This window comes from Tamandua tetradactyla, chromosome 6, assembly GCF_023851605.1.
Source record: "Tamandua tetradactyla isolate mTamTet1 chromosome 6, mTamTet1.pri, whole genome shotgun sequence".
Classification (NCBI taxonomy): Eukaryota; Metazoa; Chordata; class Mammalia; order Pilosa; family Myrmecophagidae; genus Tamandua; species Tamandua tetradactyla.
The window spans coordinates 55,733,258-55,752,761 of NC_135332.1; the positions used below are offsets into that span (position 1 = coordinate 55,733,258).

At 54.2% G+C, this 19,504-nt stretch overlaps 1 protein-coding gene across 1 annotated transcript in view; it reads right to left on the minus strand.

The window, feature by feature from the left end:
• RTN4RL1 (reticulon 4 receptor like 1) overlaps nucleotides 1-19,504 on the minus strand; it is a 63,650-nt gene that overhangs the window by 41,972 nt on the left and 2,174 nt on the right. The gene's annotated exons all lie outside the window — the stretch shown is intronic.

Below are 19,504 nucleotides of genomic sequence, written 5' to 3' on the forward strand. Positions count from 1 at the left end.
TAATATCAGGAACACCCAGGGCTCTATCTGAAGTTCTATCAAGATTTCACACAGAAACCTAAAACCTTCAGATGGTTCCTAGGCCAGATAAACTCTGAACCCAGAGGGGCAGGTCTCTCCAAGACATCAACCAGTTCCACCCCCCATCCCATATTGTCGACACCCGTTTTCAACATGAAAACGTTAGTATGGGCATAGCCCAAATATCCCTAAAGATTGGGAGAAGGATCAAAGGAGAAGGTGGATTTATAACAGAAAAGATAGGATTTAACAAATGGGCATGACTGCTGAATCATATTGATATTTCCTGTAGTCTCCGGTATCTTGGAGCAGCTAGAAGGAACAACCTGAAATTGTGGGATTATAACCCATGCCAAACTCTGAAATCTGTCCTATAAACTAATTGTTAAAATGTACTTCAAAATTTATTGCTGTTTTGTATATATATGTGATATCTCACAATTAAAAAATGTAAAAAAAAAATCTCCAGCCCCCACGTCTGCAGTGCGAGGCCACCTGCTCTCTCAGGAAGCCTGGGACCGTGCCCTGAACCCACAGAGACTGAACAGGCCACCGAGACCCCAAAAGCCCCCCAAATTCTCAGCATATGACTGTGAAAGGTGGGAGGAGGGCTGGAGTGGGATGAGAATAGACTCTGTGAGGACAAGACCTTCAGCCTTCACTCTCCCTCCTCGTCCTCCTCCTTCTCCTAAGGCAGAAGGCAGAAGAGGGCAATGAGGACACCTGGCACTCAGCATTGGAAAAATATCTCCATATCTTCATAATCCCCCTTAGCTGGCATGCTGCAAGATCCACAGTCAAGGATAAACAAGTCCTTATCCTCTTGTTAATTGGTTCAAATTGATTGACCTTATAAGTAAGTCTAATGTACAACTGGTAAGAGGCAGCCTTTATGCCGAGCAACCCATGCACTTAACTAGCTGTCGCTCAAGCAACTGAAGAAGGCACATTAACCCAAATTTCTCAGAACACCTTCTCCTGATAGGCTGCAGAGCCAGCGTTTCCCCCACTGGGCTAAAACATTTGCTGGGTCAACAGGCCTGCTTAAAGGCGCCGGGATCCTATTAGCTGGTGGTCATAGCACTAGTATAGATTCCTTGAGGGGGAAGGGGGTGGCTGGCCCCGTAACAAGAGTCTCTGGGCCCTGCCCTGCTCTGGTTCAGGCCACCTGGCAGGAGAAGCGCTGAGTCCCAAGCGCTGGCAGGGGAGGAGCAGGAAGGCGATTTTCCTGGCACTCATGATCTGGCTTCCATTTGCCTTTTGATCTGTTTCCTCACTCAGCCTTTTCCCAGGAAAGCTTAGGTCTGTCTCACTGAACCCATCTCTGAGGCTGGGTCACCGCTGCTTTCCAAGTGGGAGCTGATGTTCAGTCTTTTATTGTTGGCAGTGTCTAAAATGGCCTGGAAACTGGTAAAGACAGCAGACCCCAGGAGATGGCCTAGAAATCTCCGCCAGGCTGGGGGTGGGCAGTGGCTCTCCCCACCCTCTCACCCTGGCCAGTGCACCTCTGTGGAGTGCTGTCTGCTGGCCAGGAGTGCCTCCTGACACCCCAGAGATGCACCAGCCACCCCCAACTTTCCTCCACTCTCCTAATAAACCTCAGCAGAGGTCCTAGGCTCCCTCCTTGGGGTCTGATCCTGGCTGCTTTGCCTTATCAGCTGTGCTTTTCACAAGCACTTAAATTCATGAGAAAAGGGAAAAAGTGGAATCAGATAGAAATGCAGGTCTGTTTGCTGTTTTCTCCAATGAAATGGTTCTGGGTAAATAGCAGACGCCTTTGATGAAATCCCAGCAGGCTTAAACAATAAAGCTGGTTACAAACTCAATCTGGCAGAGATATCAGATCTGAAATTGTTTCAAAAAACATGTCAACATTTTCTAATGCTCCTAAAGAACTTCCTGGGCTGCCCAACGTGGAGGCAGGGTCAGGGAGATAGGACCGGGGGCAATCTCGGGTCTCAGCCTTCTGCTCAGGTCCCATGGGACTTCGTATGGCTAGAGCCCACAGGCCCAGCCATAGTTCCTGGCTGCTCAGAAGGAGGGGGTAGGTGGCGGGGGGGGGGGGGCGGCATGCCAGCTGCAGAAGCATAAATGGCCACTTCACAGTCACTGCCCACATCAGGCAGGACATCAGCCTCTCTCACCTACACCCCTGCACTCTTACCTGGTCTTCCAGCCTCCACCCCTAACTCCCTATTTTCATGCTCCACCCTGCAGCCAACAGAAGCTTTTAAAAATGTAAATCGGATCATGTCATTCCTCTGCTTAAAACCTCTAATGCCTTTGCAGTGCACTTTGAATAAAATCCAAATTCCTTTCCATGGCCTCCAGGACCTCATGGGATCTGCCACAGCATACTTATCCCCCACTAACTGCACTCCAACCTTTCAGGCCATCTTCCTGATCCTCGGACACACCTGCCTCTGGGCCTTTGCACTTGTGAACTTTATCCTGGCATGGCAGTGCCCCAACCCATTGTCATCATTCAGCTCCCTGACCATCCTAAGGGAACTAAGCTGCTCCCTTTCACCAGTAGTCAAGCACAATCTCACATTACTGTTTAATTCTCTACCCCAAATTCAAGCACTATCTGAAATCATCTTGTTTACTTATTAACTGATTCCTCCTCTGGAACTTAATCTCTGCAGGGGAGCTGTGAATGTCTCCTTACTGGCAGCCTAGTGACTTGCATACAGTAGGTGCTCAATAATTATCTGCTGCCTGAATGAAAGAGCATAGAGGATGTCATCACACTTTAGGTTTCCTCTAGGGCAATGCCCAGGAGGCCTAGAACACAGCACCATAGAAATACCTTGCTGGCCTCTCTCTGTGGGCTTCCCTGGTGGCATGTGCCCCACCCAGGCCCCACCCACAACCCAGGCCGACTTTGGGACACCAGGCCTGGGTGCTCAGGTCTAGCAGGGTAGGGATGCCGGGAGGGGGGACAGGAGGCGGGGCAGGAGCTCAGGCACCAGGGGGCTGCTGGGAAGTCCCAGGGCCTGCACCCTTCCAGGCCACCCCAGTGCTCTCTGATCCTGCAAGGGGACCGCAGCTCACAGGCTGTCTCTAGGAAGTGGGGGGGAGGGCAAGGAGAGGGCAAGCTTCTGGAAGGCCTTCTTGGAAACACGCGGGCGCAGCTCGTGGATGTGGAGCCTGGCGGCGAACAGCGAGGCCACGGAGGGCGCAGGCTGGGTTGGGGGCAGGCGGCCGGGAGCTCAGTGCCACCTCCACCCCCCCCCCCGCCCCGCCCCGCCCCGGGCGCGATCGATCCCTGCTGCTCCCGGCCTCATTACCGAGGAGAGCTGCCCAGGCTGGCAGAGGAGCCAGACGGCTGCGGAGGGGGCGGGGAGGCCTCTTTGGCTCCCTGGCCCGGATTAAATATTTACTACCTTTTGTTTGGCCTCTGGGGGGTGGGGCAGGGGGTGGGGGGACTGTCTCATCGACCCGGAGCTGCCCAGCGAGGCCGCGCCGGCCGGAGGGGCGAGGGCGCTGCACAGTCCCGGTGCCCACCGAGCCTCCCCCAGGCGGCGCTCCGGGCCCGAGAGGGCCCCCGGGGTCCGCCCGTCCCCTCCGGGGTCGGGGATTTATCTCTCCCGAGAGGCTCGGCAACGCTGACAAATCTGGGTTACTGCGTTGCTTAGGCGCGTGGCGCCGCTGCCGGCCCTGGAAACCATCCCCACCTCGCGGGAGCGCTGGGGTCGGGCGGGGCCGGGACGTGGGCCGCTGCTGCCCGCTCACCCCAAACCGGTACTAACCCGCTCCCTCCCGCCGCGGGGAGTGCGGCCCCGGGTCTGCCCTGCCCGCCCGGCAGATCCAGCAAGGGCCGCTGTGTCTCCGACCCACGCGATCCCACCGGGTGCCGGGTGTGGATGCCAACTGCCGCCCTGGGACAGGTCTTTAGTCTCCCCATTTTCCAGATGTGAAATCTGGGGCGCAGAGAATGGTAGATGCGTCACCCAAAGCCCGGGTGTGAGCTCTCTCTGCTCCCCCTGTTCTGGTCGCTGAGATGGTTCTTGGCGCTTCTTACCCAAGCCCGGGTGCTGACACAGCTGCGTCCCAAGCCCAGAGGCTCCTGTGAGCACTTGCCAAGGCAGCTGGGTGGGCGGGATTGGCAGGGGGCCCCTTTACACACTCATGCACATGCACACACGCAACATATGGTGCAGATGCTGTGCTGGGCAGTGAGCATGACAGACAAGGTCCCTGCCCTCATGGAGCGTATGGTTTGGTATAGACAAAATAAAAGTTTCTATCCATTTGGATCTCTGTACACACATGTGCACCATGGCACACACAGTGGTGACCACCCCTTAGCAATTCCGTTACGTGGCTGCACACCCACCCAAAGGGATGCTCATATCTCATTCTATCCCTGTGGACAGGCACACACCTGCCCACATAGATGCCCATGGAAACTACGGACAGACCACCCCACCCATTGTTTTATGTGCCCACTAATATAAGCTCACACACTCTTACTATGAACAGGCCCATCCCCATACAGGCCCATCCTCACCCTTGTGCATGTCGGTGCACAAACAAGCGCACAGAACTGTCCACCTCCTTCATCCAATCCCTGCACACATGCACACACATGCAAAGAAGTGTCCGCCCCACCCCATCCTTATGCGTCTGTGAGTCCCCCTGCACACACACAGGCACACAGGCGTTCACGCTGACTACAGGCGGCTGGGGAAGAGCTGCAGCCTCCAGCCCTGCTCCTATTTAAAGAGAAGCATGCTGGAAAAGGAACAAAAGCAAAGCTGGCTATAAATAGCCACCTCCCTCCTCGCTTTTCCTGCCCTCCGGCCCAATGGCCTTGCCTCTTATTTACCCCGCCTCAGGCCCAGAGCAGCCAGGGCAGCCTAACCCCAGGGCGGGCAGTGGGGCTCTCGAGGCCCTGCAACCAAGCACTGACCACAGGGGCATCTCAGGGGCTCGGACTGGGGGGGGCACCGGGCCTGCACCTGTCACAAGCGCCTTGTGCAGGGGCCCAGCTCAGAGGTGGGATGCCTGCTAGGGCCAGGGCTGCTGCCTCAGCAGAACTGCAGAGGCTGGCTGCTGCGGGGGCAGGAAGGCCAGTCTGCAGAACTGCAGGCACAGCTACCTGGGGACTCCCTTCTCGCCCAGGCCAGGTCTTTCTTGGCTGAGTCCTGGATCGGCTCCTGGGGCCCAGATCACACATTAGGTGTGCTCTCAGGAAGCCACATGTGACAGGGGAAAAGGTGTCAGGTGGGGGGCGGGGAGGGGAGAATGTCCTGCTATGGGTTCTAGTTCCATCACCAATGGGTCCAGTGGCCTTAGGCAAGGCCTCTATCCACCACCACCCAGCCTCGGGTTCAAGTCTCTCTTCACAGGGTATTGGGAACTGCATGAAAAACAGGTGTTACCGGGCAGATCCTTGTCAACTGTGAAAGGATCACCAGATAGAAGAGGTTACAGCCCACCCTCTGTGTCTGGGAATTCTATAAAAAATAGCAATAATTCATTTCATTCATTCCATATTTACCATGTGCCACTCACTGGGCTGCCTTTAGCTCATCTGATCCTCTGTAAGGTAGGTACTGTTATAGTCCCATTTTATGGATGGAGAAACTGAGGCTCAGATGCTTGTTCCAAGGTCACCTGGGCCCCTAAAGGGCAAGGCCAGTTTGCAAAGCAAAGCTGGGACCTCCTGAGACCAATGTCCTCCTTCCTCCTTCCTGTACTGTTGGAACTTAAAGGATCCTGGGTCTTGGGCGAGTCTCTCCGCAGCAGCCAGTGGAGACCTGGCATCCCCCAGGCATGGCCGAGGCTGGACGCACTGCAGCAGGGAGGACGGCTGGTCCTTAGCTCCTGAGGACCCCACCCCGGACTCACTGCCGCAGCCCATCCCCACCATCCAGGGCTCCCCTGAGGGGCCTCTCTCCAGTCCAACCCTGGGGAAGGGGAGGGGAGGGGGTGAGAGAGCTCAGGCAGACCTACTTTCAAGGCTTTAATCCTTTTTTGCTTAAAGGATTTTTTTTTTTTTTTTTTGCTTGGGGAAGACTTGGTCTGATCAGAGGAGAGATGCAGGGAGCTGACAAGCTGCGGAGGATGGGGGGATGGCAAAGAGAAAGAAATACATATTTATTACCCTCAATTATTAAAAAATAGATAGTACCAGATCTTAGGTCCTGGCAGGCACTGCGGTGGCATTTGTGTGAGGGCTATTTTTTTTCTTTCTTTCCTTCCTTCTTTTACTTTCTGAGTGTGTCTGTATGCTAATTCTGTTGCGATTGTGATATGGTAACTTGTTAGTAAAAACATCCTGGCCAGTGCCCAGCGGGGTCGAGGGGTAGGGTGGCAGAGAGGTGCCCAGGGTGTGCAGGGAGGGCGCCCCCGTTCCCCAGGCACAGGCCCGGGTGCACGGGCCAGACCCCATCTCGATGAGGACGTGAGAGGGTGGAGGGGGAGGGGGGCCTGGGCTACGCAGACTGGGCTCTGTGGCTGTGTATTCCCAGCTGTTTCTTTATCTCCCCCCTACTCTCTGGGGACAAATCCTCCACCAATAACAGGCCTCTCCCCGATGCTGCTGCTCTTTTCAAGGGAGCGGCGAGAGCAATCGATTCTAGCTTTCCTCTTATGGAAGAGGTGGCAGTTCTCAGCCCAGGCTTCTGAGAGTTTCCTCCATGGGCACTGCCAGCTCCCGGGTCACACCCTTCTCCTCCCAGGACTGTATCTGCCTGTTGACAGGGGACAGATCACAGGCATGGTGCAAGGAAGAGCCCTGAAGCCCACTGTCACCCCCCCCACCCCCAGCCCTTTTTGTGGCTCCTCTAACAGGGCAGGGTGGAGCTTGGGTCAGAGAAGAGGAGGGTCTACCATGAGGAAAAAGGTGCAGAGGACCCTGGAGCCCCCACAGAACCTGGCACACAGTAGGGCCACACCACACAGCTATTGAATAACAGATGGACTGTTATAAAGAAAGAGCAGCAGAGCCTCTGGTGGAGGGCTTTCTATATGCCAGGAAGGCACCTTACATCCATTTTATCATTAAATCTCAAAACCTCAAGAGGCAGGTGGCATTATAGCATTAGCCCCACCTTTCAGATGTTGAAACTGAGGCCCAGAGAATTAAAAGCATTTGCCCAAGGTTCAGGCAGCCATTTAGTGGCCGAGCAGGGACCCGATCCCCGCCTGTCTGGCTCCACACAGCCTGGTTTGTGTCTGCTTGGCTCCATAGACACAGGCAGCAGGAAAACCCGAGCAGAGCAGAAATTAGTTCAAGAGGGACTAGGCAAGAAGCAGTGTCCCTTTCATGGGCCAGGAGACCAAGGCACTGGGCTGGGCCCAGCATTCCTTTCTGAGCAGGGCAACCCTGTTTTGGAAAAAAGGAAGAGGTAGCTGAGTACGGGACTGTCAGCAGGCGGTGGGGGTGGGGTGTGGGTGATGGACATGTTTTCTGGGGGGGGGCTGGGGGGGGACTCACTTCTCTAGGCCGATGCAAACCACTTGAGAATTCTTTCCCCAGCTCTCCCTGCACTGCCCTTGGGGGCTTCTCCCCGGTTCCGTGGGGAGGGGGCAGAGAGGTCAGAACAAAGAAAAGTCATTCCCAAACAGGGGGGTTCCCTCCGCCCTAGGTGACCTGTCCCTGCTGCTGCTCCTGAGGCTGCTGCACCCAGCCGGGGCTGGCATGTGGCAGTCTTGACCCTTGCATAGATTTAGACCCGGATACAGCAGGGCAAAAGTGCAAAGGAGAGTCAGGTGTGGCCGGCAGGGAAGACAGCACGTGAATTCCACTCTGGAAAGAAGTTGCCACTATTTCCACTAATATTCATGGCAGCATTTGTTAAGCTCTTCTTCTGGGCCAGATCAAAGGAAAGGGCCAAGAACTTCCTAAGCATCATCTCGTTCAATCTTCACATCCCTATGAGAAAAGAATCATTATTTGCCCATTTTGCAGATGGAAAAAGTCAGGTTCAGAGAAAAATACTAATTTTCAGGATTTGTACCTGCATTTGGCCAGGTCCTGCGTGTTTAACCAGCTCACTCGGAGGTAAAGGGCTTGCCGCTGACCCCTGGAATGAGCTCTTCCTCCAAGCGCTCTCCTCTCACGGAGGGCAGGAGGCTCCACTGAGCAAGGACAGACACCAGCATGGCCAGGGGCCACAAATGTGGGCTCCACTGGGCTCCAGCCTCAGGGAGAGTCCGGGCTTGGGGTCCAGGTGAGGGGTGTGTCACCTGCCAGCACAACTGGCACAGCCTATCGAATACATCCTGGGTGCTGAAAAGAATCTGCCCTGAAGCGTGTGCGATGTTGGGCAGGCACAGCACTTCTCCAGGCTTGTCTCCCCAGCCGAGCAGTAAGGTCCATCAAGCACCAAATTTAAGAGAATCTAGGATTCTGTGAAAATCACCCTCCATCCTCGGGAGTTTCCTGGTGCATGAGCCACCTTGGCCTCAAGGAAAGCGAATGCCTCAGTGTCATCTTTCTCCCCAGTTCACCCACAGCTTGGTTCAGTGGAGACCTATGCCACGTTCATGGTCCCAACACACACACACACACACACACACAGCCCATCCTCCTCCCCAAATAACCAGGTGGCCTTGGGTCCTGTCAGCTGCTGTTGGGCTTTTGACACCCCACAGTGTCACTGACCTGCCATATTGGCTGTTACCCCCAGTTCCCTGTGAAGATTTCGGCCCCTCACCCTTTTTTCCTTCCACTGCTCGTGAGCCCACAAAGCTCGTGGGCCAAGGTATGTGCACAAGTGTTTGCTGCAGTGGGGTCTCTAACGGTAAAAACAACAACAGCGCAACACACAAAACAAAAACAAAATAGAAACAAAAGCAACCTCCATGCACGATCCGAGGGGTTCAGCCTTTATATGAATAAAGGCATGTTTTGTAGCTATTTAGACTGAGGCCTAGAGTCACTGAGATATACTATTAATCCAACAAAACAGGGCACAAACCTGTAAATGAGGGAACGAAGTGTCGAAGGATACACGAAATGTCACAGGGCCCTGGGAGAGGTGAGCTTTCTCACTCTTTGCTCTTTGGATTGCGGTGTTAGAGTGACTTTCTTCCTTTGGCCAATCTGCAGCTTTCCAATGTTTCTCCCGTGTCCACGCATCGTTTGGGAAGTTTTGGTGGTTGGCTTGGTGGTTGTTGAATCAACTGAGCCTCTTCCTCCCTGGTACTAACTCTCCCACAGTCAGAGCCCTGTCAAACCGCCCCTCCAACTGAGATGGCCCTGCTCCAGGCCACATGGAGCGACCACGGCCCACTCACTTGTCCCTTCCTCTCCAACCTGCCCTTCCCCTCAAGGCCCTGCTCCCACAAAGCCTTCCCTGGTGTGTTTGCTGAGCAGGGACCACCCCTCCTGCTTCTGCCCCACTGTCTAGGAGCCTCCCTCCTTCCCGCCCTGTGCTGTCCTTCCCTTCTCCCCTGCGAGGCGTCTCTTTCCTATCGATAGCAAATTTCCTGAGAGTGAGACCAACACTAGCCCATCGCTGGTTCCCCACAGTACCTGGTCCATGGTGAGAGTTCAGTGATTTATGAAACCACAAAGGTGGCTCAGGCCTGGTTGGAGCTGATGGTCTAAGTGGGGAGAAAAGACTAATGTATAAATGAGGCAGCAAGTGAAAAAGACAAAACCATGCACAGAACTAAGTTCTATGTTTTTATGCTTTGGAAGGACTTGTGGGAACTGATCTGCAGATCTCAGACTCAGGCTGCAGCTGGGCCATGTAAACAGCCAAGAAGGAGGGGCATCTGTCACCCCCACGGCTATTGCCTTAGTGTCTGGACCCCTGGCCAAGTGATGGCTGATGCATGTAGAGTTGACTCCAAGCTCCAGTCTCCTTCAAGGGAATTTGAAAAGTGTTCCATAGGCCATACTTTGGAATGTTTGCCAGGCCCCTTCAGAGAGGGAGGCCCTGCCCATATTCCCAGCCCCAGGGGCAGGCAGGTATTGGATTACCTGTACTCCTCCAAGCACGTTCCTGCCTCAGGGCCTTTGCACTCACTGTTTCCTCTGCCTATAGGGCTCTGACAACTGCATCCCTCCTTTTACTCAGGCCTCTGTTCAAATGCCACCTAATCAGAAAGGTTTCCCTGGCCAATCAAAAGTAACCGCCCTCTTGTCACCCTCTGTTCCTTGTGTTAAGTTGCTTCTAAGTACTTCCCTCCACCTGACAATATTGTCAGTAATGCCTCTTTCCCCCACCAGAATAAAAGTGCCACATGATTGAGGATTTGGTTTTTATTCATTGCTTTATCCTCAGGAGCAAGCAAGCTGTTCACAGGCCCTCAATAAACAGCGTTAGTGAATGTTTGTCACATGGAGAGGCCCCTCCTAGGTCCCTTTTGGCTGACAGGATCAAGGGGGGGGGCACCTCATCCATGGACAGACAATCTATAGGCAACCATGATCTGTAACAGGGTCTGACATGAAAACACATGGCCGGGTCAACTGGGGTCTTCCTTCTGGGAAATCAAGCTGGGAATATCAAAAATGTGAGGCAATTAGCAGTGGGAGGGGAAGGTGAAAGGCCAGTCTCAAAGAGCAAGCCCAGGAGGCTATGCTGAACCAGGAACAGAGGAGCTCGGTTGGGTGGAGGGAGAGATGGAGGCAAAGAGGCCATGAGAAGGGCCACAGGGAGGCCCAGTTCCTACTGCTGTCCCCTTTCCCAGAAGCTTCCCGAGTCCAGGCCACACGTTTCCTTGCAAACACACCCCCATTTCTAATGAGCTACCATGAGTCCCTGCCATCAAGTTTGCCCACTGAACACAGAAATACCAGCCCACCCGGGGCAGTGGGCCAATTCCAAGAAGAGGGCATCCTCCACCACCTCAGGGTAGCCCCGGGGCCCACTGTGGCCCCAGGATTTGTTGGTAAAATTTCCCTTTGGCGCATTCTCCTGAGTGTGGCCCTCTAACTCTCCCCAGCCTCTCTCTCTCTGCTCAGAACCCTTCCTGAGAGGAGAGGAGGCACTTCAAAGTAACAAGTCATTTTCACAGATGGAAGAGAAGACAAAAGAGGCAGATTCTTCTCACCCCAGGTACCACCTGAGCTCAGCTTCATCTGGCAATTTTATCTCCTCACGTTCAGTCCAGCCTCATTTAAACATTTCAGCTCTCAGAAGTCCAGAGTGTCCACGAGAGGTCTGCATTTGCCACAGAATCAATAGTGCAAATTTTATTCCATAATAATCTGCCAAGTACAACCCTGAGCTTTCCCTAGTGAGCATGTTGCTTCTTTTCCCAGCATAGCTCCTGTCCTGCTGGGCCTCATACGTAGTCCAGGAGGCAGGTCTACCTGTGCCTGGTAGCTTTCAGGGGCCCTGGAGAACAGAACTGGGCTGGGGTGAGATGTCAGCAGCCCAGAGCACCAAAGGAGCTGTTCAGCCACTCTGGACCTCAGTATCTTCATCTATACCTTGGGGCTAATATAACTTGCTTTTTCTGCTTTTAGTGAGGCAGCGGGCAGGGAAAATCAGGTGGCCTGACTCCTATATTCTGCTCACTAAAAACAAACAAACTCCTGTCCTCCAAGTTCCTGGCTTTAAGTTCCATTTTTCTCTTTTAAGCCCTAGTTTATTATGAAAATTTTTCTTGTTTATGGAATAATTTAAAAATTAAGTTTGGTGCTAAGTTTCTTAAGTTCCAACCTAAGTGCACAATTGTTCAGACAGATTTATTAGCCAGTCAACTCATAAAGACATGACATACTAGCTTCAAACTCTTCATCCGATGTCACTACATGCTAGGTTTTGCGCAGGACGTTGTTTCAATCAGGTCCTGGCAGGTGAGAGAGAGCACCCTTAGATTGAGTAGTTCGATGAGTAATAGGATAAAAACGAGATCAGGGGATAGGAAAACCCCAAGGGTTAATGCCCTTACCAGCCCCCCTAGGCTGAGTGAGGGGACGCTCCTCTTACTAAACCTGGAGTTAGAAAGAGCTGCTGAGAGGAGCTGTGCAGCAGACGCGGTGAGAGCCTGCCCTGTGCCCCGCTCCTACCCTTTCAGCCCACACCAGCCTGAATTCTGACTACTAGACCTGCGCTGCTTTGCCTGAGGGCTTTCCCAGGCAGTGGGGCCAGCTTTGCTCAATAAAGAGCAGACCAAAAGTGCCCCTGAATGCATACCCCCACCGGCGCAACCTCAGCCAGCGGCCGAAGGGAGTTGGTGTATAAATACCCCCGGCCCCCACGGCGTTCCCGGTGGCACCCTCACGCTGACCTCTGGGCTTGGGCTCTGGTAGCCCACGGGGTGGAGATGTACCGGATGATGCACCCCTGGTTGGCTTCTCTCCTTTCCTGCCTCGATTCCTCCCTCTCCCACTGGGGATCCCTGAGATCATCTCCCAAATAAACTCCTCGAACTCGAATCCTTGTCTTGGGTTGGGCTTCTGGGGAAAACCTTCGCGTGACCTCTGGTGGAGGGATACTGAGAGCCCCCTGGGACTCGCCCTTGGGAAAACCCAACTGGACGGGAGAGGACCCGGGAGGCGGGGGTTGAGGTGGGGCACGCCAGCCTCCTGGGCACGGAGCAGGGTGGGGCGGGTGCAGGAGGGGCCCCGGGGTGGGGGGCCAAGGGAGAGGAGAACCAGTCTCCTCACTGGTTACCACCCACGGGGCGGACAGGTGCTGTGAAAGGAAGGAGATAAAGAGGGGCTGAGGACTGGACTGCGAAGGGGAAGTCTGGGCATGCTGGGAGAGCCAGGACCCCTCCCCTCCTCCAGGGGGGTGGAAAGAGGCTTCCCACAGGAGAGGATGTATCCGCAGAGAACCTGAAGGCTAAGGAGGGAGAGGGAAGAGGCCGCAGAGAATGCTCTAGGCAGAATGAGCTGCTCATACAAATCCTCAGAGATGAGAGGGAGTATAATCCAGTTGAGGAATTGAAACAAGTTCAATAGACCTGGAGCTGGGAGTTCAAAGAAGGGATGGGGAGAGAGGAGGCTGGAGCCGCAGACCATAACCTCAAGGAAATGGGCATCACTGAAGGTTTTGAAGCAAGGGAGCGACCAGACCGAGGAGCATTTTAGAATCCAGCCACAGCATGGAGGTTGGATGGTGCAAAGGCAGACGTGGAGTCAGAGAGGCTGCTGGGTCAGGAGAGGATGGTGGCCTGGGCTCGGGCCGTGCCAGATACAGAGATGCAGGCAAGGAGCAGGTTCGCTTACAAAAGCGAGGAGCACAGGTTTTAGACGCACAGGGTATGAGGGGCCTGTGAGGTGGCCAGCGGGGGCTCCGGGGGCAGCTGGACATCAGGGGATGGGATTTGAGGATCAAATGGCCATTGCAGCCACCCCGGATATGAGCCTGGAGGGAGAAGAGGGTATCATCCAGGGAGCTATCACATTTGAGGGGTACGCAGGAGGCGGCGCAGCTGGCAAAGGAGGCTGCGGAGGAGCAGCTGTGGAAGTAGGAAGAAAACCACTGGAAAGGCCAAAGGAAAACAGTGCAGCCAACAGCAGATGCCCCAGGAGGTCAAGTGAGATGAGAAAAATATCTCCGTTTTAGCATCAAAGCCAAGGTGGTGAGAGTGGAGGGATGGGGGCAAAACCCAGAAAAGTCTGTGGGTTGAGGAGCAAGAAAAAGGGGAGGGCATGAAGTCTACAGGTGAAGACAACTCCTTCCAGGACTGTGGGAGGAGACAGCCAAGCGGTCACCAGGGATCCTGAACAAGAAACAGCCCACCCCTACTGCAGGCGTGAGAACCCAAAGCCCCCACCTCTTTCTTAGCACCCAGCACCCAGCATACCCAGCGGCCTTCCTGTCTTGCTAGGAGGGACTGCAGAGCACTCCCGGGTCTCCAAACCAGAGGGACCACCAGGGTGGCCGTGAGGGCTGAGGAGGGGCCCCTCACCCCAGCCCCAGCAGGGCCACCCTGCTCCGATGTGTTTTATATTCCAGGCTTGCCATTGCATTTCACTCGAAGAAGCTGTTCTGGTGCTGGGAAAAAACCACCGATCTATAGTATATTTACAGGTGGGGAGACGGGGCCAGAGAGGGGCAAACAGCGAGCCCAGGGTCCTGGCGAGTCAGCCACAGGCGTGAAACGGAACCCAGCCCTGGACTGGTGTTTAGCCACACACCCTGGGTCCCAGCAAGGCCAAAGTCAGGGCCGCCGCAGGGCTGCCTTCAAGGCAGAGCCTGGCAGCTGCTGAAGGCCAAGACAGACAGAAAAGTAAACACCACACAGCGTGTTACAGGCAGCACATGCCAACGAGGTGCAGCGGGTGGCTGCCTGCAGTGCAAGAGCTGATCAGCTCCCCCACCCCACCCCACCCCACCCGGGCATCCCGCCTGCCCAGGTGGCCCCACCCAGGCCCCTAAATATCCCACCTGGGCCTCCACTACCTGGACCGGCCTGTCTCGGCCCTCAGTCCGCCTGACCATGCACTCCTTCCTTTTCAGTCTGCTCAGCCGGGCCCATGAATACAACATTAAAGACAAACCCTCATAAAAGAAGAAGGAGCTCCCTGGTAGGAGTAGACCGACCAAATGTCAATTGCAGAACAAGGCTTCGGGTCTCGTGTGCTTCTCACTAATGGAGGCACCTCAGCCTCCATTTCCCCCTCATCCTATCACCCTATAAATAAATCATCGTAGGAGCAATGCCAACTCTCCCCCCAGGGCCTCATGCCTCTCTCTGTATAAACATATGGAAAGGCCTCGGGTGCTCAGAGAGGATGGCAAACTCTGCTGGCAGGACCATTTCGGAGGCAGAAGCAAACTTTCACGCCACCTCTGTGAGCTGAAGCTTAGGAACTCAGTTTTTCTCCTGACTCCGGGATGACTTTAGCTCAATTTCTTGCAGCATCCCCCCCACCCCTCCTCCGACTGATGAAGTTGTCACCACGCTGCCCTCAGGAAACATCCCGGCAAGTTGCCAAGAGGCTTCATGTCCGGGGGCTGCAGTGGTCTGTCCCCTGGCAGGCAAGCAGTGAATCGTGCCCGCCCACCCACCCCCTGCACTGGCGAGCCACACGCCCGCTCAGCAAGCTTTGTTCTTGAAACGTGGTGCACTTCGCGCTGGCCCACCCGCTCCTGGGCCCCCGCCTGGTGTCTCTGCAGCCCGCCAACGCCACGCGAGCAGACCCACGGGCATGGGTGCCACAGGCCGGCCGCTGGTGCTCGGGGACACCCAGGGCAACAGCAAGCCTATCCACGCAGCTCCGGGTAACCTATTGCATGCCCGCCAGGTGCGTTTCCACCCATGCAGACACACCCCGCTGCATTGTGCCAACAATTGCTGTGCCAGCACCGAAGCCTCCAGAGCGACTCTTCCGAACAGAGAGCAGGGGTTGTTTGCAGTTCAGTATCCAAACTTTTCCGACTCATTAGATAGTAATCACAGGCTCGGCCACACCAGCCGGATCTGTTAGCTCCAACTCTCCACCTAATGGTGGTGGAGGAGAGCTCGCCACCCCCACAAGGGAATTCAACTCTTCTGCACCCCGAGATCAGCCAGACTCTCTGCCGTACTTCATTTCCTTTCTTTTCCAAGCCGTGGAAAGAACTGGCCTCTCTAGAACTCGCATGTGGCCGGGATGGAGCAGGAGAAGGCTCTTTTGGAGGCATGTGAGCCCTGCAGTTTCCGTCCCAGTCACAGGCCAGGCCTGCGGATGAGGGGCACGGCCCCTCCGTGAGGCAGAACTGCGGACAAAGAAGGGCAGGTACAGAAGCAGGAGCCTTCTTCTCCCAGCCTCCCAACTCACCTGCACCTGTGTATTTTGGCGTGTGGTTGTGTTAACAAGTCCACGAGGTCAGCCTGGAAGAAGGGGCCCTGAGAGAGAGCCCGTGGGAAGGGCTTAGAGCCCAAACTGGGTCCAGCCCCCAAATAAACCTGGCCCTGGGCGATTCTCAGGGGCATGAGGGCAGGCAGCCTAGTGCCCGACCCATCTGTCTCCAATGAGGAAACCAGGGCAGAGGACAGGGGATGAGAGCCGAGGGGGGCAGAGTGGGAGAAGATGCATGAGACAGGGTGCCCCGGAGCCCTAGTCCCAGCCAGGGACCCTCCTGGAGGAACATCAGAAAGGGAATGCATGGGAAATAGCAGGAAGTGCTGAAACAGGACACAAATGATTCAGCAGCACCCAGCATTCCACAAAACAAATGTTACTAAAACCAAGACAGATGGGCCCGTGAGATAGTGGAGCCTGCAGAGGTTAAGAGAGCCCCGGGAAGAGCCTGGGCTTGGCAGACAGACTTGGGATTGCATCCTGCCTCAGCCGGGCATCAGCTGGGTGACTTGGGCCAAAGGATTTCATCTGTCTGTGCCTCAGTTTCCTTGTCTAAAAAGTAGGGATAAGCAGACAACAGACCTTGGCAGGGTGGTAGTGGAGATAACGTGAGCTAAGGTATGGAATACACTTAGCAACGGGCTTAGCACATAGTAGGTGCTCAGTAAATATAAGCAGTTATTGTCAGCATATGGACAGGGATTGGCAGAAGCAGAACCAGGACAGGTTGGGAAGGATCGTCCGTCCCCTGCTGCCCCTGTTTCTGGCTAGCCTCCTTCTCTCTGCCCGGTGGGTCCAGCCAGGCATGCACTGTGAGAACTGAGGTGGCTTTGTCTTGCTCTAGCACGAAGTCAGCCATGCCTCTTCTCTGAGGTCTGACCTCCAGGAAGCCCCTGCCCCTGGGACCTCTTGCCTTGGTGCTGAGAGCTCCCTGGGCCTTCTCCCAGGCCTTGGTGGAGCCCTCATCCTGGGTTCCTGCCCCACTCCTCTCTCTGACTCACTTCCACCCGGGGGGCCTGGCCAGTGAGCCCCAAAGAAAGGGCCGCTTCCGGCACTTTGCACGGAGGTCCTGCCTTCTGCTGTCCCTGGAGGCTCTGTTCCCGTTCGCCAGCTATTTTGCTTCCTCGGCCATCTGTTCCCTCCCTGTCATCTCCTCTCTGCTTTAACCTTAACCACTACTTCACTGCAGATGGTACCAAACAGATCCATTCTTGACATCCTTCATGATGCCTGCCCCCTCCTTCCCATCTCCAGCAAGTGAGCTTCTGCTCTGTCCTTTTTCAGTCTCCAACCAAAGACATGGCCAGAGTTTGGAGTTGGAGTCACCACCACAAGCCTCCTTCCTGGTTCCACTGCTGACAGCTTCGCCACAGGTCAGGGGGCAAACACCTACCCTTTCCCCTGCCTTTTCCTTTTCCTAACAAGACTTCTTCTTTCCAGCCTTGGTCGAGCCCATCTCCCAGCATCTTAAGTCCACTCTCTGCTCTGGCTATTTACCTGGGTCTCCATAAACAGAGCCATTTAACTCTCTAGAGGGCTTGGGATTGGCGGGCTGAGGCAGCAACTGGAAACCTTGGGATTTGTCCCTGCAATAAAAGGGACAAGTGTGCCTATTCAGGGAGTTTGGGTCCTGGACAGTTTCCATGGATAGACCTAACATCTCTGCAGTGAGGAATTAGACCCAGGTTAGCATGACAGGAACTGAACCAAAATACATTTTCTACATTGTCTGAGCTCACAGGGGGAACACTGAACTGCTTTCCATGCTTTTCGTCTGGTTGCTGGTGAGAAAATGTGTGCCAGGGCTTTACTTAGCAACCCATTCTGCCTCTCCCTTTTGCAGGGGTGTCTTGGTGCTCCCCTAAAATTCCTCCTCCTGGTTTCTCTTTTCTGGCACAAGGACCAGGAACTTTAAGGGTGAAAGCCCAGAAGCTCCTAATTAAAGAAGCTGTTTTGGTGAGATTGGCTCCACCAGGTCTCATTCCTTAAGTGGGACAGAAATGAACAGGGAAGACCAAAATTCCCTTCTGCACCTAGATTTTGGGCTAAAACCCTCATATCTCAGCTCTCTTGAGAAGGGGTTACATACCCTCCCTTTACACTTCCTCTAGAGATCTCAGCTCTCTTGAGAAGGGGTTACATACCCTCCCTTTACACTTCCTCCAGAGCAGAAAGAAGATGTCTTAGCCGTCCATGGAATACTATCTCTCCTCCTCTACATTAGGGCTAAGAAAGTCCAATTTACCAACAGCTCAGAGTCCTGGTTGCCCCAAAGAGAGCCAGAGATGGCCTCTGCTCACACTGGGCTGCATGGAGCCTCTTCCATCACCAAGGGAACATATGGATTCAAATCAACCAGCCACCTGATGAACCTACAAAGTACCTCCTTCTGCCTTTCCCTCCCATAAAGAAGAACCAATCCAGCTACCAGGCCAGCTCATCTGACTATGGAAACCAAGAGAACAAAATGCATCTTACTTGGTTGCAGGCCTTAATCTAGCTCTTGCTGAATTATTCAGGGATGGCATTAACTTATAAATGAGTGTGTTTGACTGATTTTGTGGTTGATGTACAGATAAATTCTAATGAAAGACAGCTACAAGATTTTAAATTATTAATTAGGCTGCCACTTAACAAAGCCTATTTGGCACTCTATCTCCTTGCTTAACAAGACAAAAACTTTAAGGAAAGGTTCTGTATTAGCCCAGAGGCTGTTGATTTGCATTCTGTTTTTTATAGCTCTAAAAATGAAAACCATAGATCCTGACCTTAAATAGGACACTTCTGGCAAAGCAAAAACCCCCAGCAGGCTGCCCTTCCTTCCTGGATGTTGCTGGGTGGCTTGGTGCATCGCTTGCCCTGCCTGCTTCTCATTTCTGACCAGAGGTTTGCTTTTTATATCCCTGGTTCTGCTAGGGTAGGCCAGGAGATGGGAAAGCAGGCAGGGCAGCTGCTGAAGCCTTCCGCTGTGAGCACTGTCAGCAGCTTGAGCCCACTGGGGACTTGGGGCTGATCAGGTTCACGGTAATGGGGCGGTGGCCAGTTGGGTCTGCTCATCAAGTGAGACAAGGCAGCACCCCCAGGCTCCAAAAGACCCTGCCAGGAAACAGCACCCAGCTCACTTTAATAGGACAATCAAATCAGAGAGGTGAGCTTCATGGCCAAAGGTCTTCACCCACCTACCTCCTCCTGGGGCCTCATACCACGTAGGGCCCTAATTCCACGGCACACTCCATTGTCAAGACCACCAGCCTTCCTCTTTGCAGGATGTTAAGGCTTTTCTCTCTCATACCCCTTGCCCCTGGATCTAGGGAGGACTACTCTGTCTTCATCCTTTAAACCCTTTGCAAACTGCAATTCAGCTCCATCAGGTCCAGGGCCCCAGGTAGAGCTCTGTATCTAGTAAAGGCAGGGAAACAGCAACAACCAGCTCAACCCATCCTACGACTTTGTTTGCTTAGAGCCTTTGGAAACACTTCTAGAAGCAGAAACTTGAACAGCCACCTCCCTTGGCATTGGTTTCAGGCACACTTTTGTTTAGGGGTGTACACCTAGAATCCATGGAGAATCCGCGTATCCTGTATGTCTGTGCAGCCAGGAACAGGGCAGAGGGAGAAAATTGCCCAGGAAAGGTCCAAAACAAAATTATTTGACCATACAATGTCCCAGTGGCAGGCTGTAGGAATGCTGCCCAAACCCAGCCCAACCAAGGGTCTCTCTACTGTTTCCCTTGGGCCAGTCCAGGTGGAAACCTCTTTCTTGGTGGAA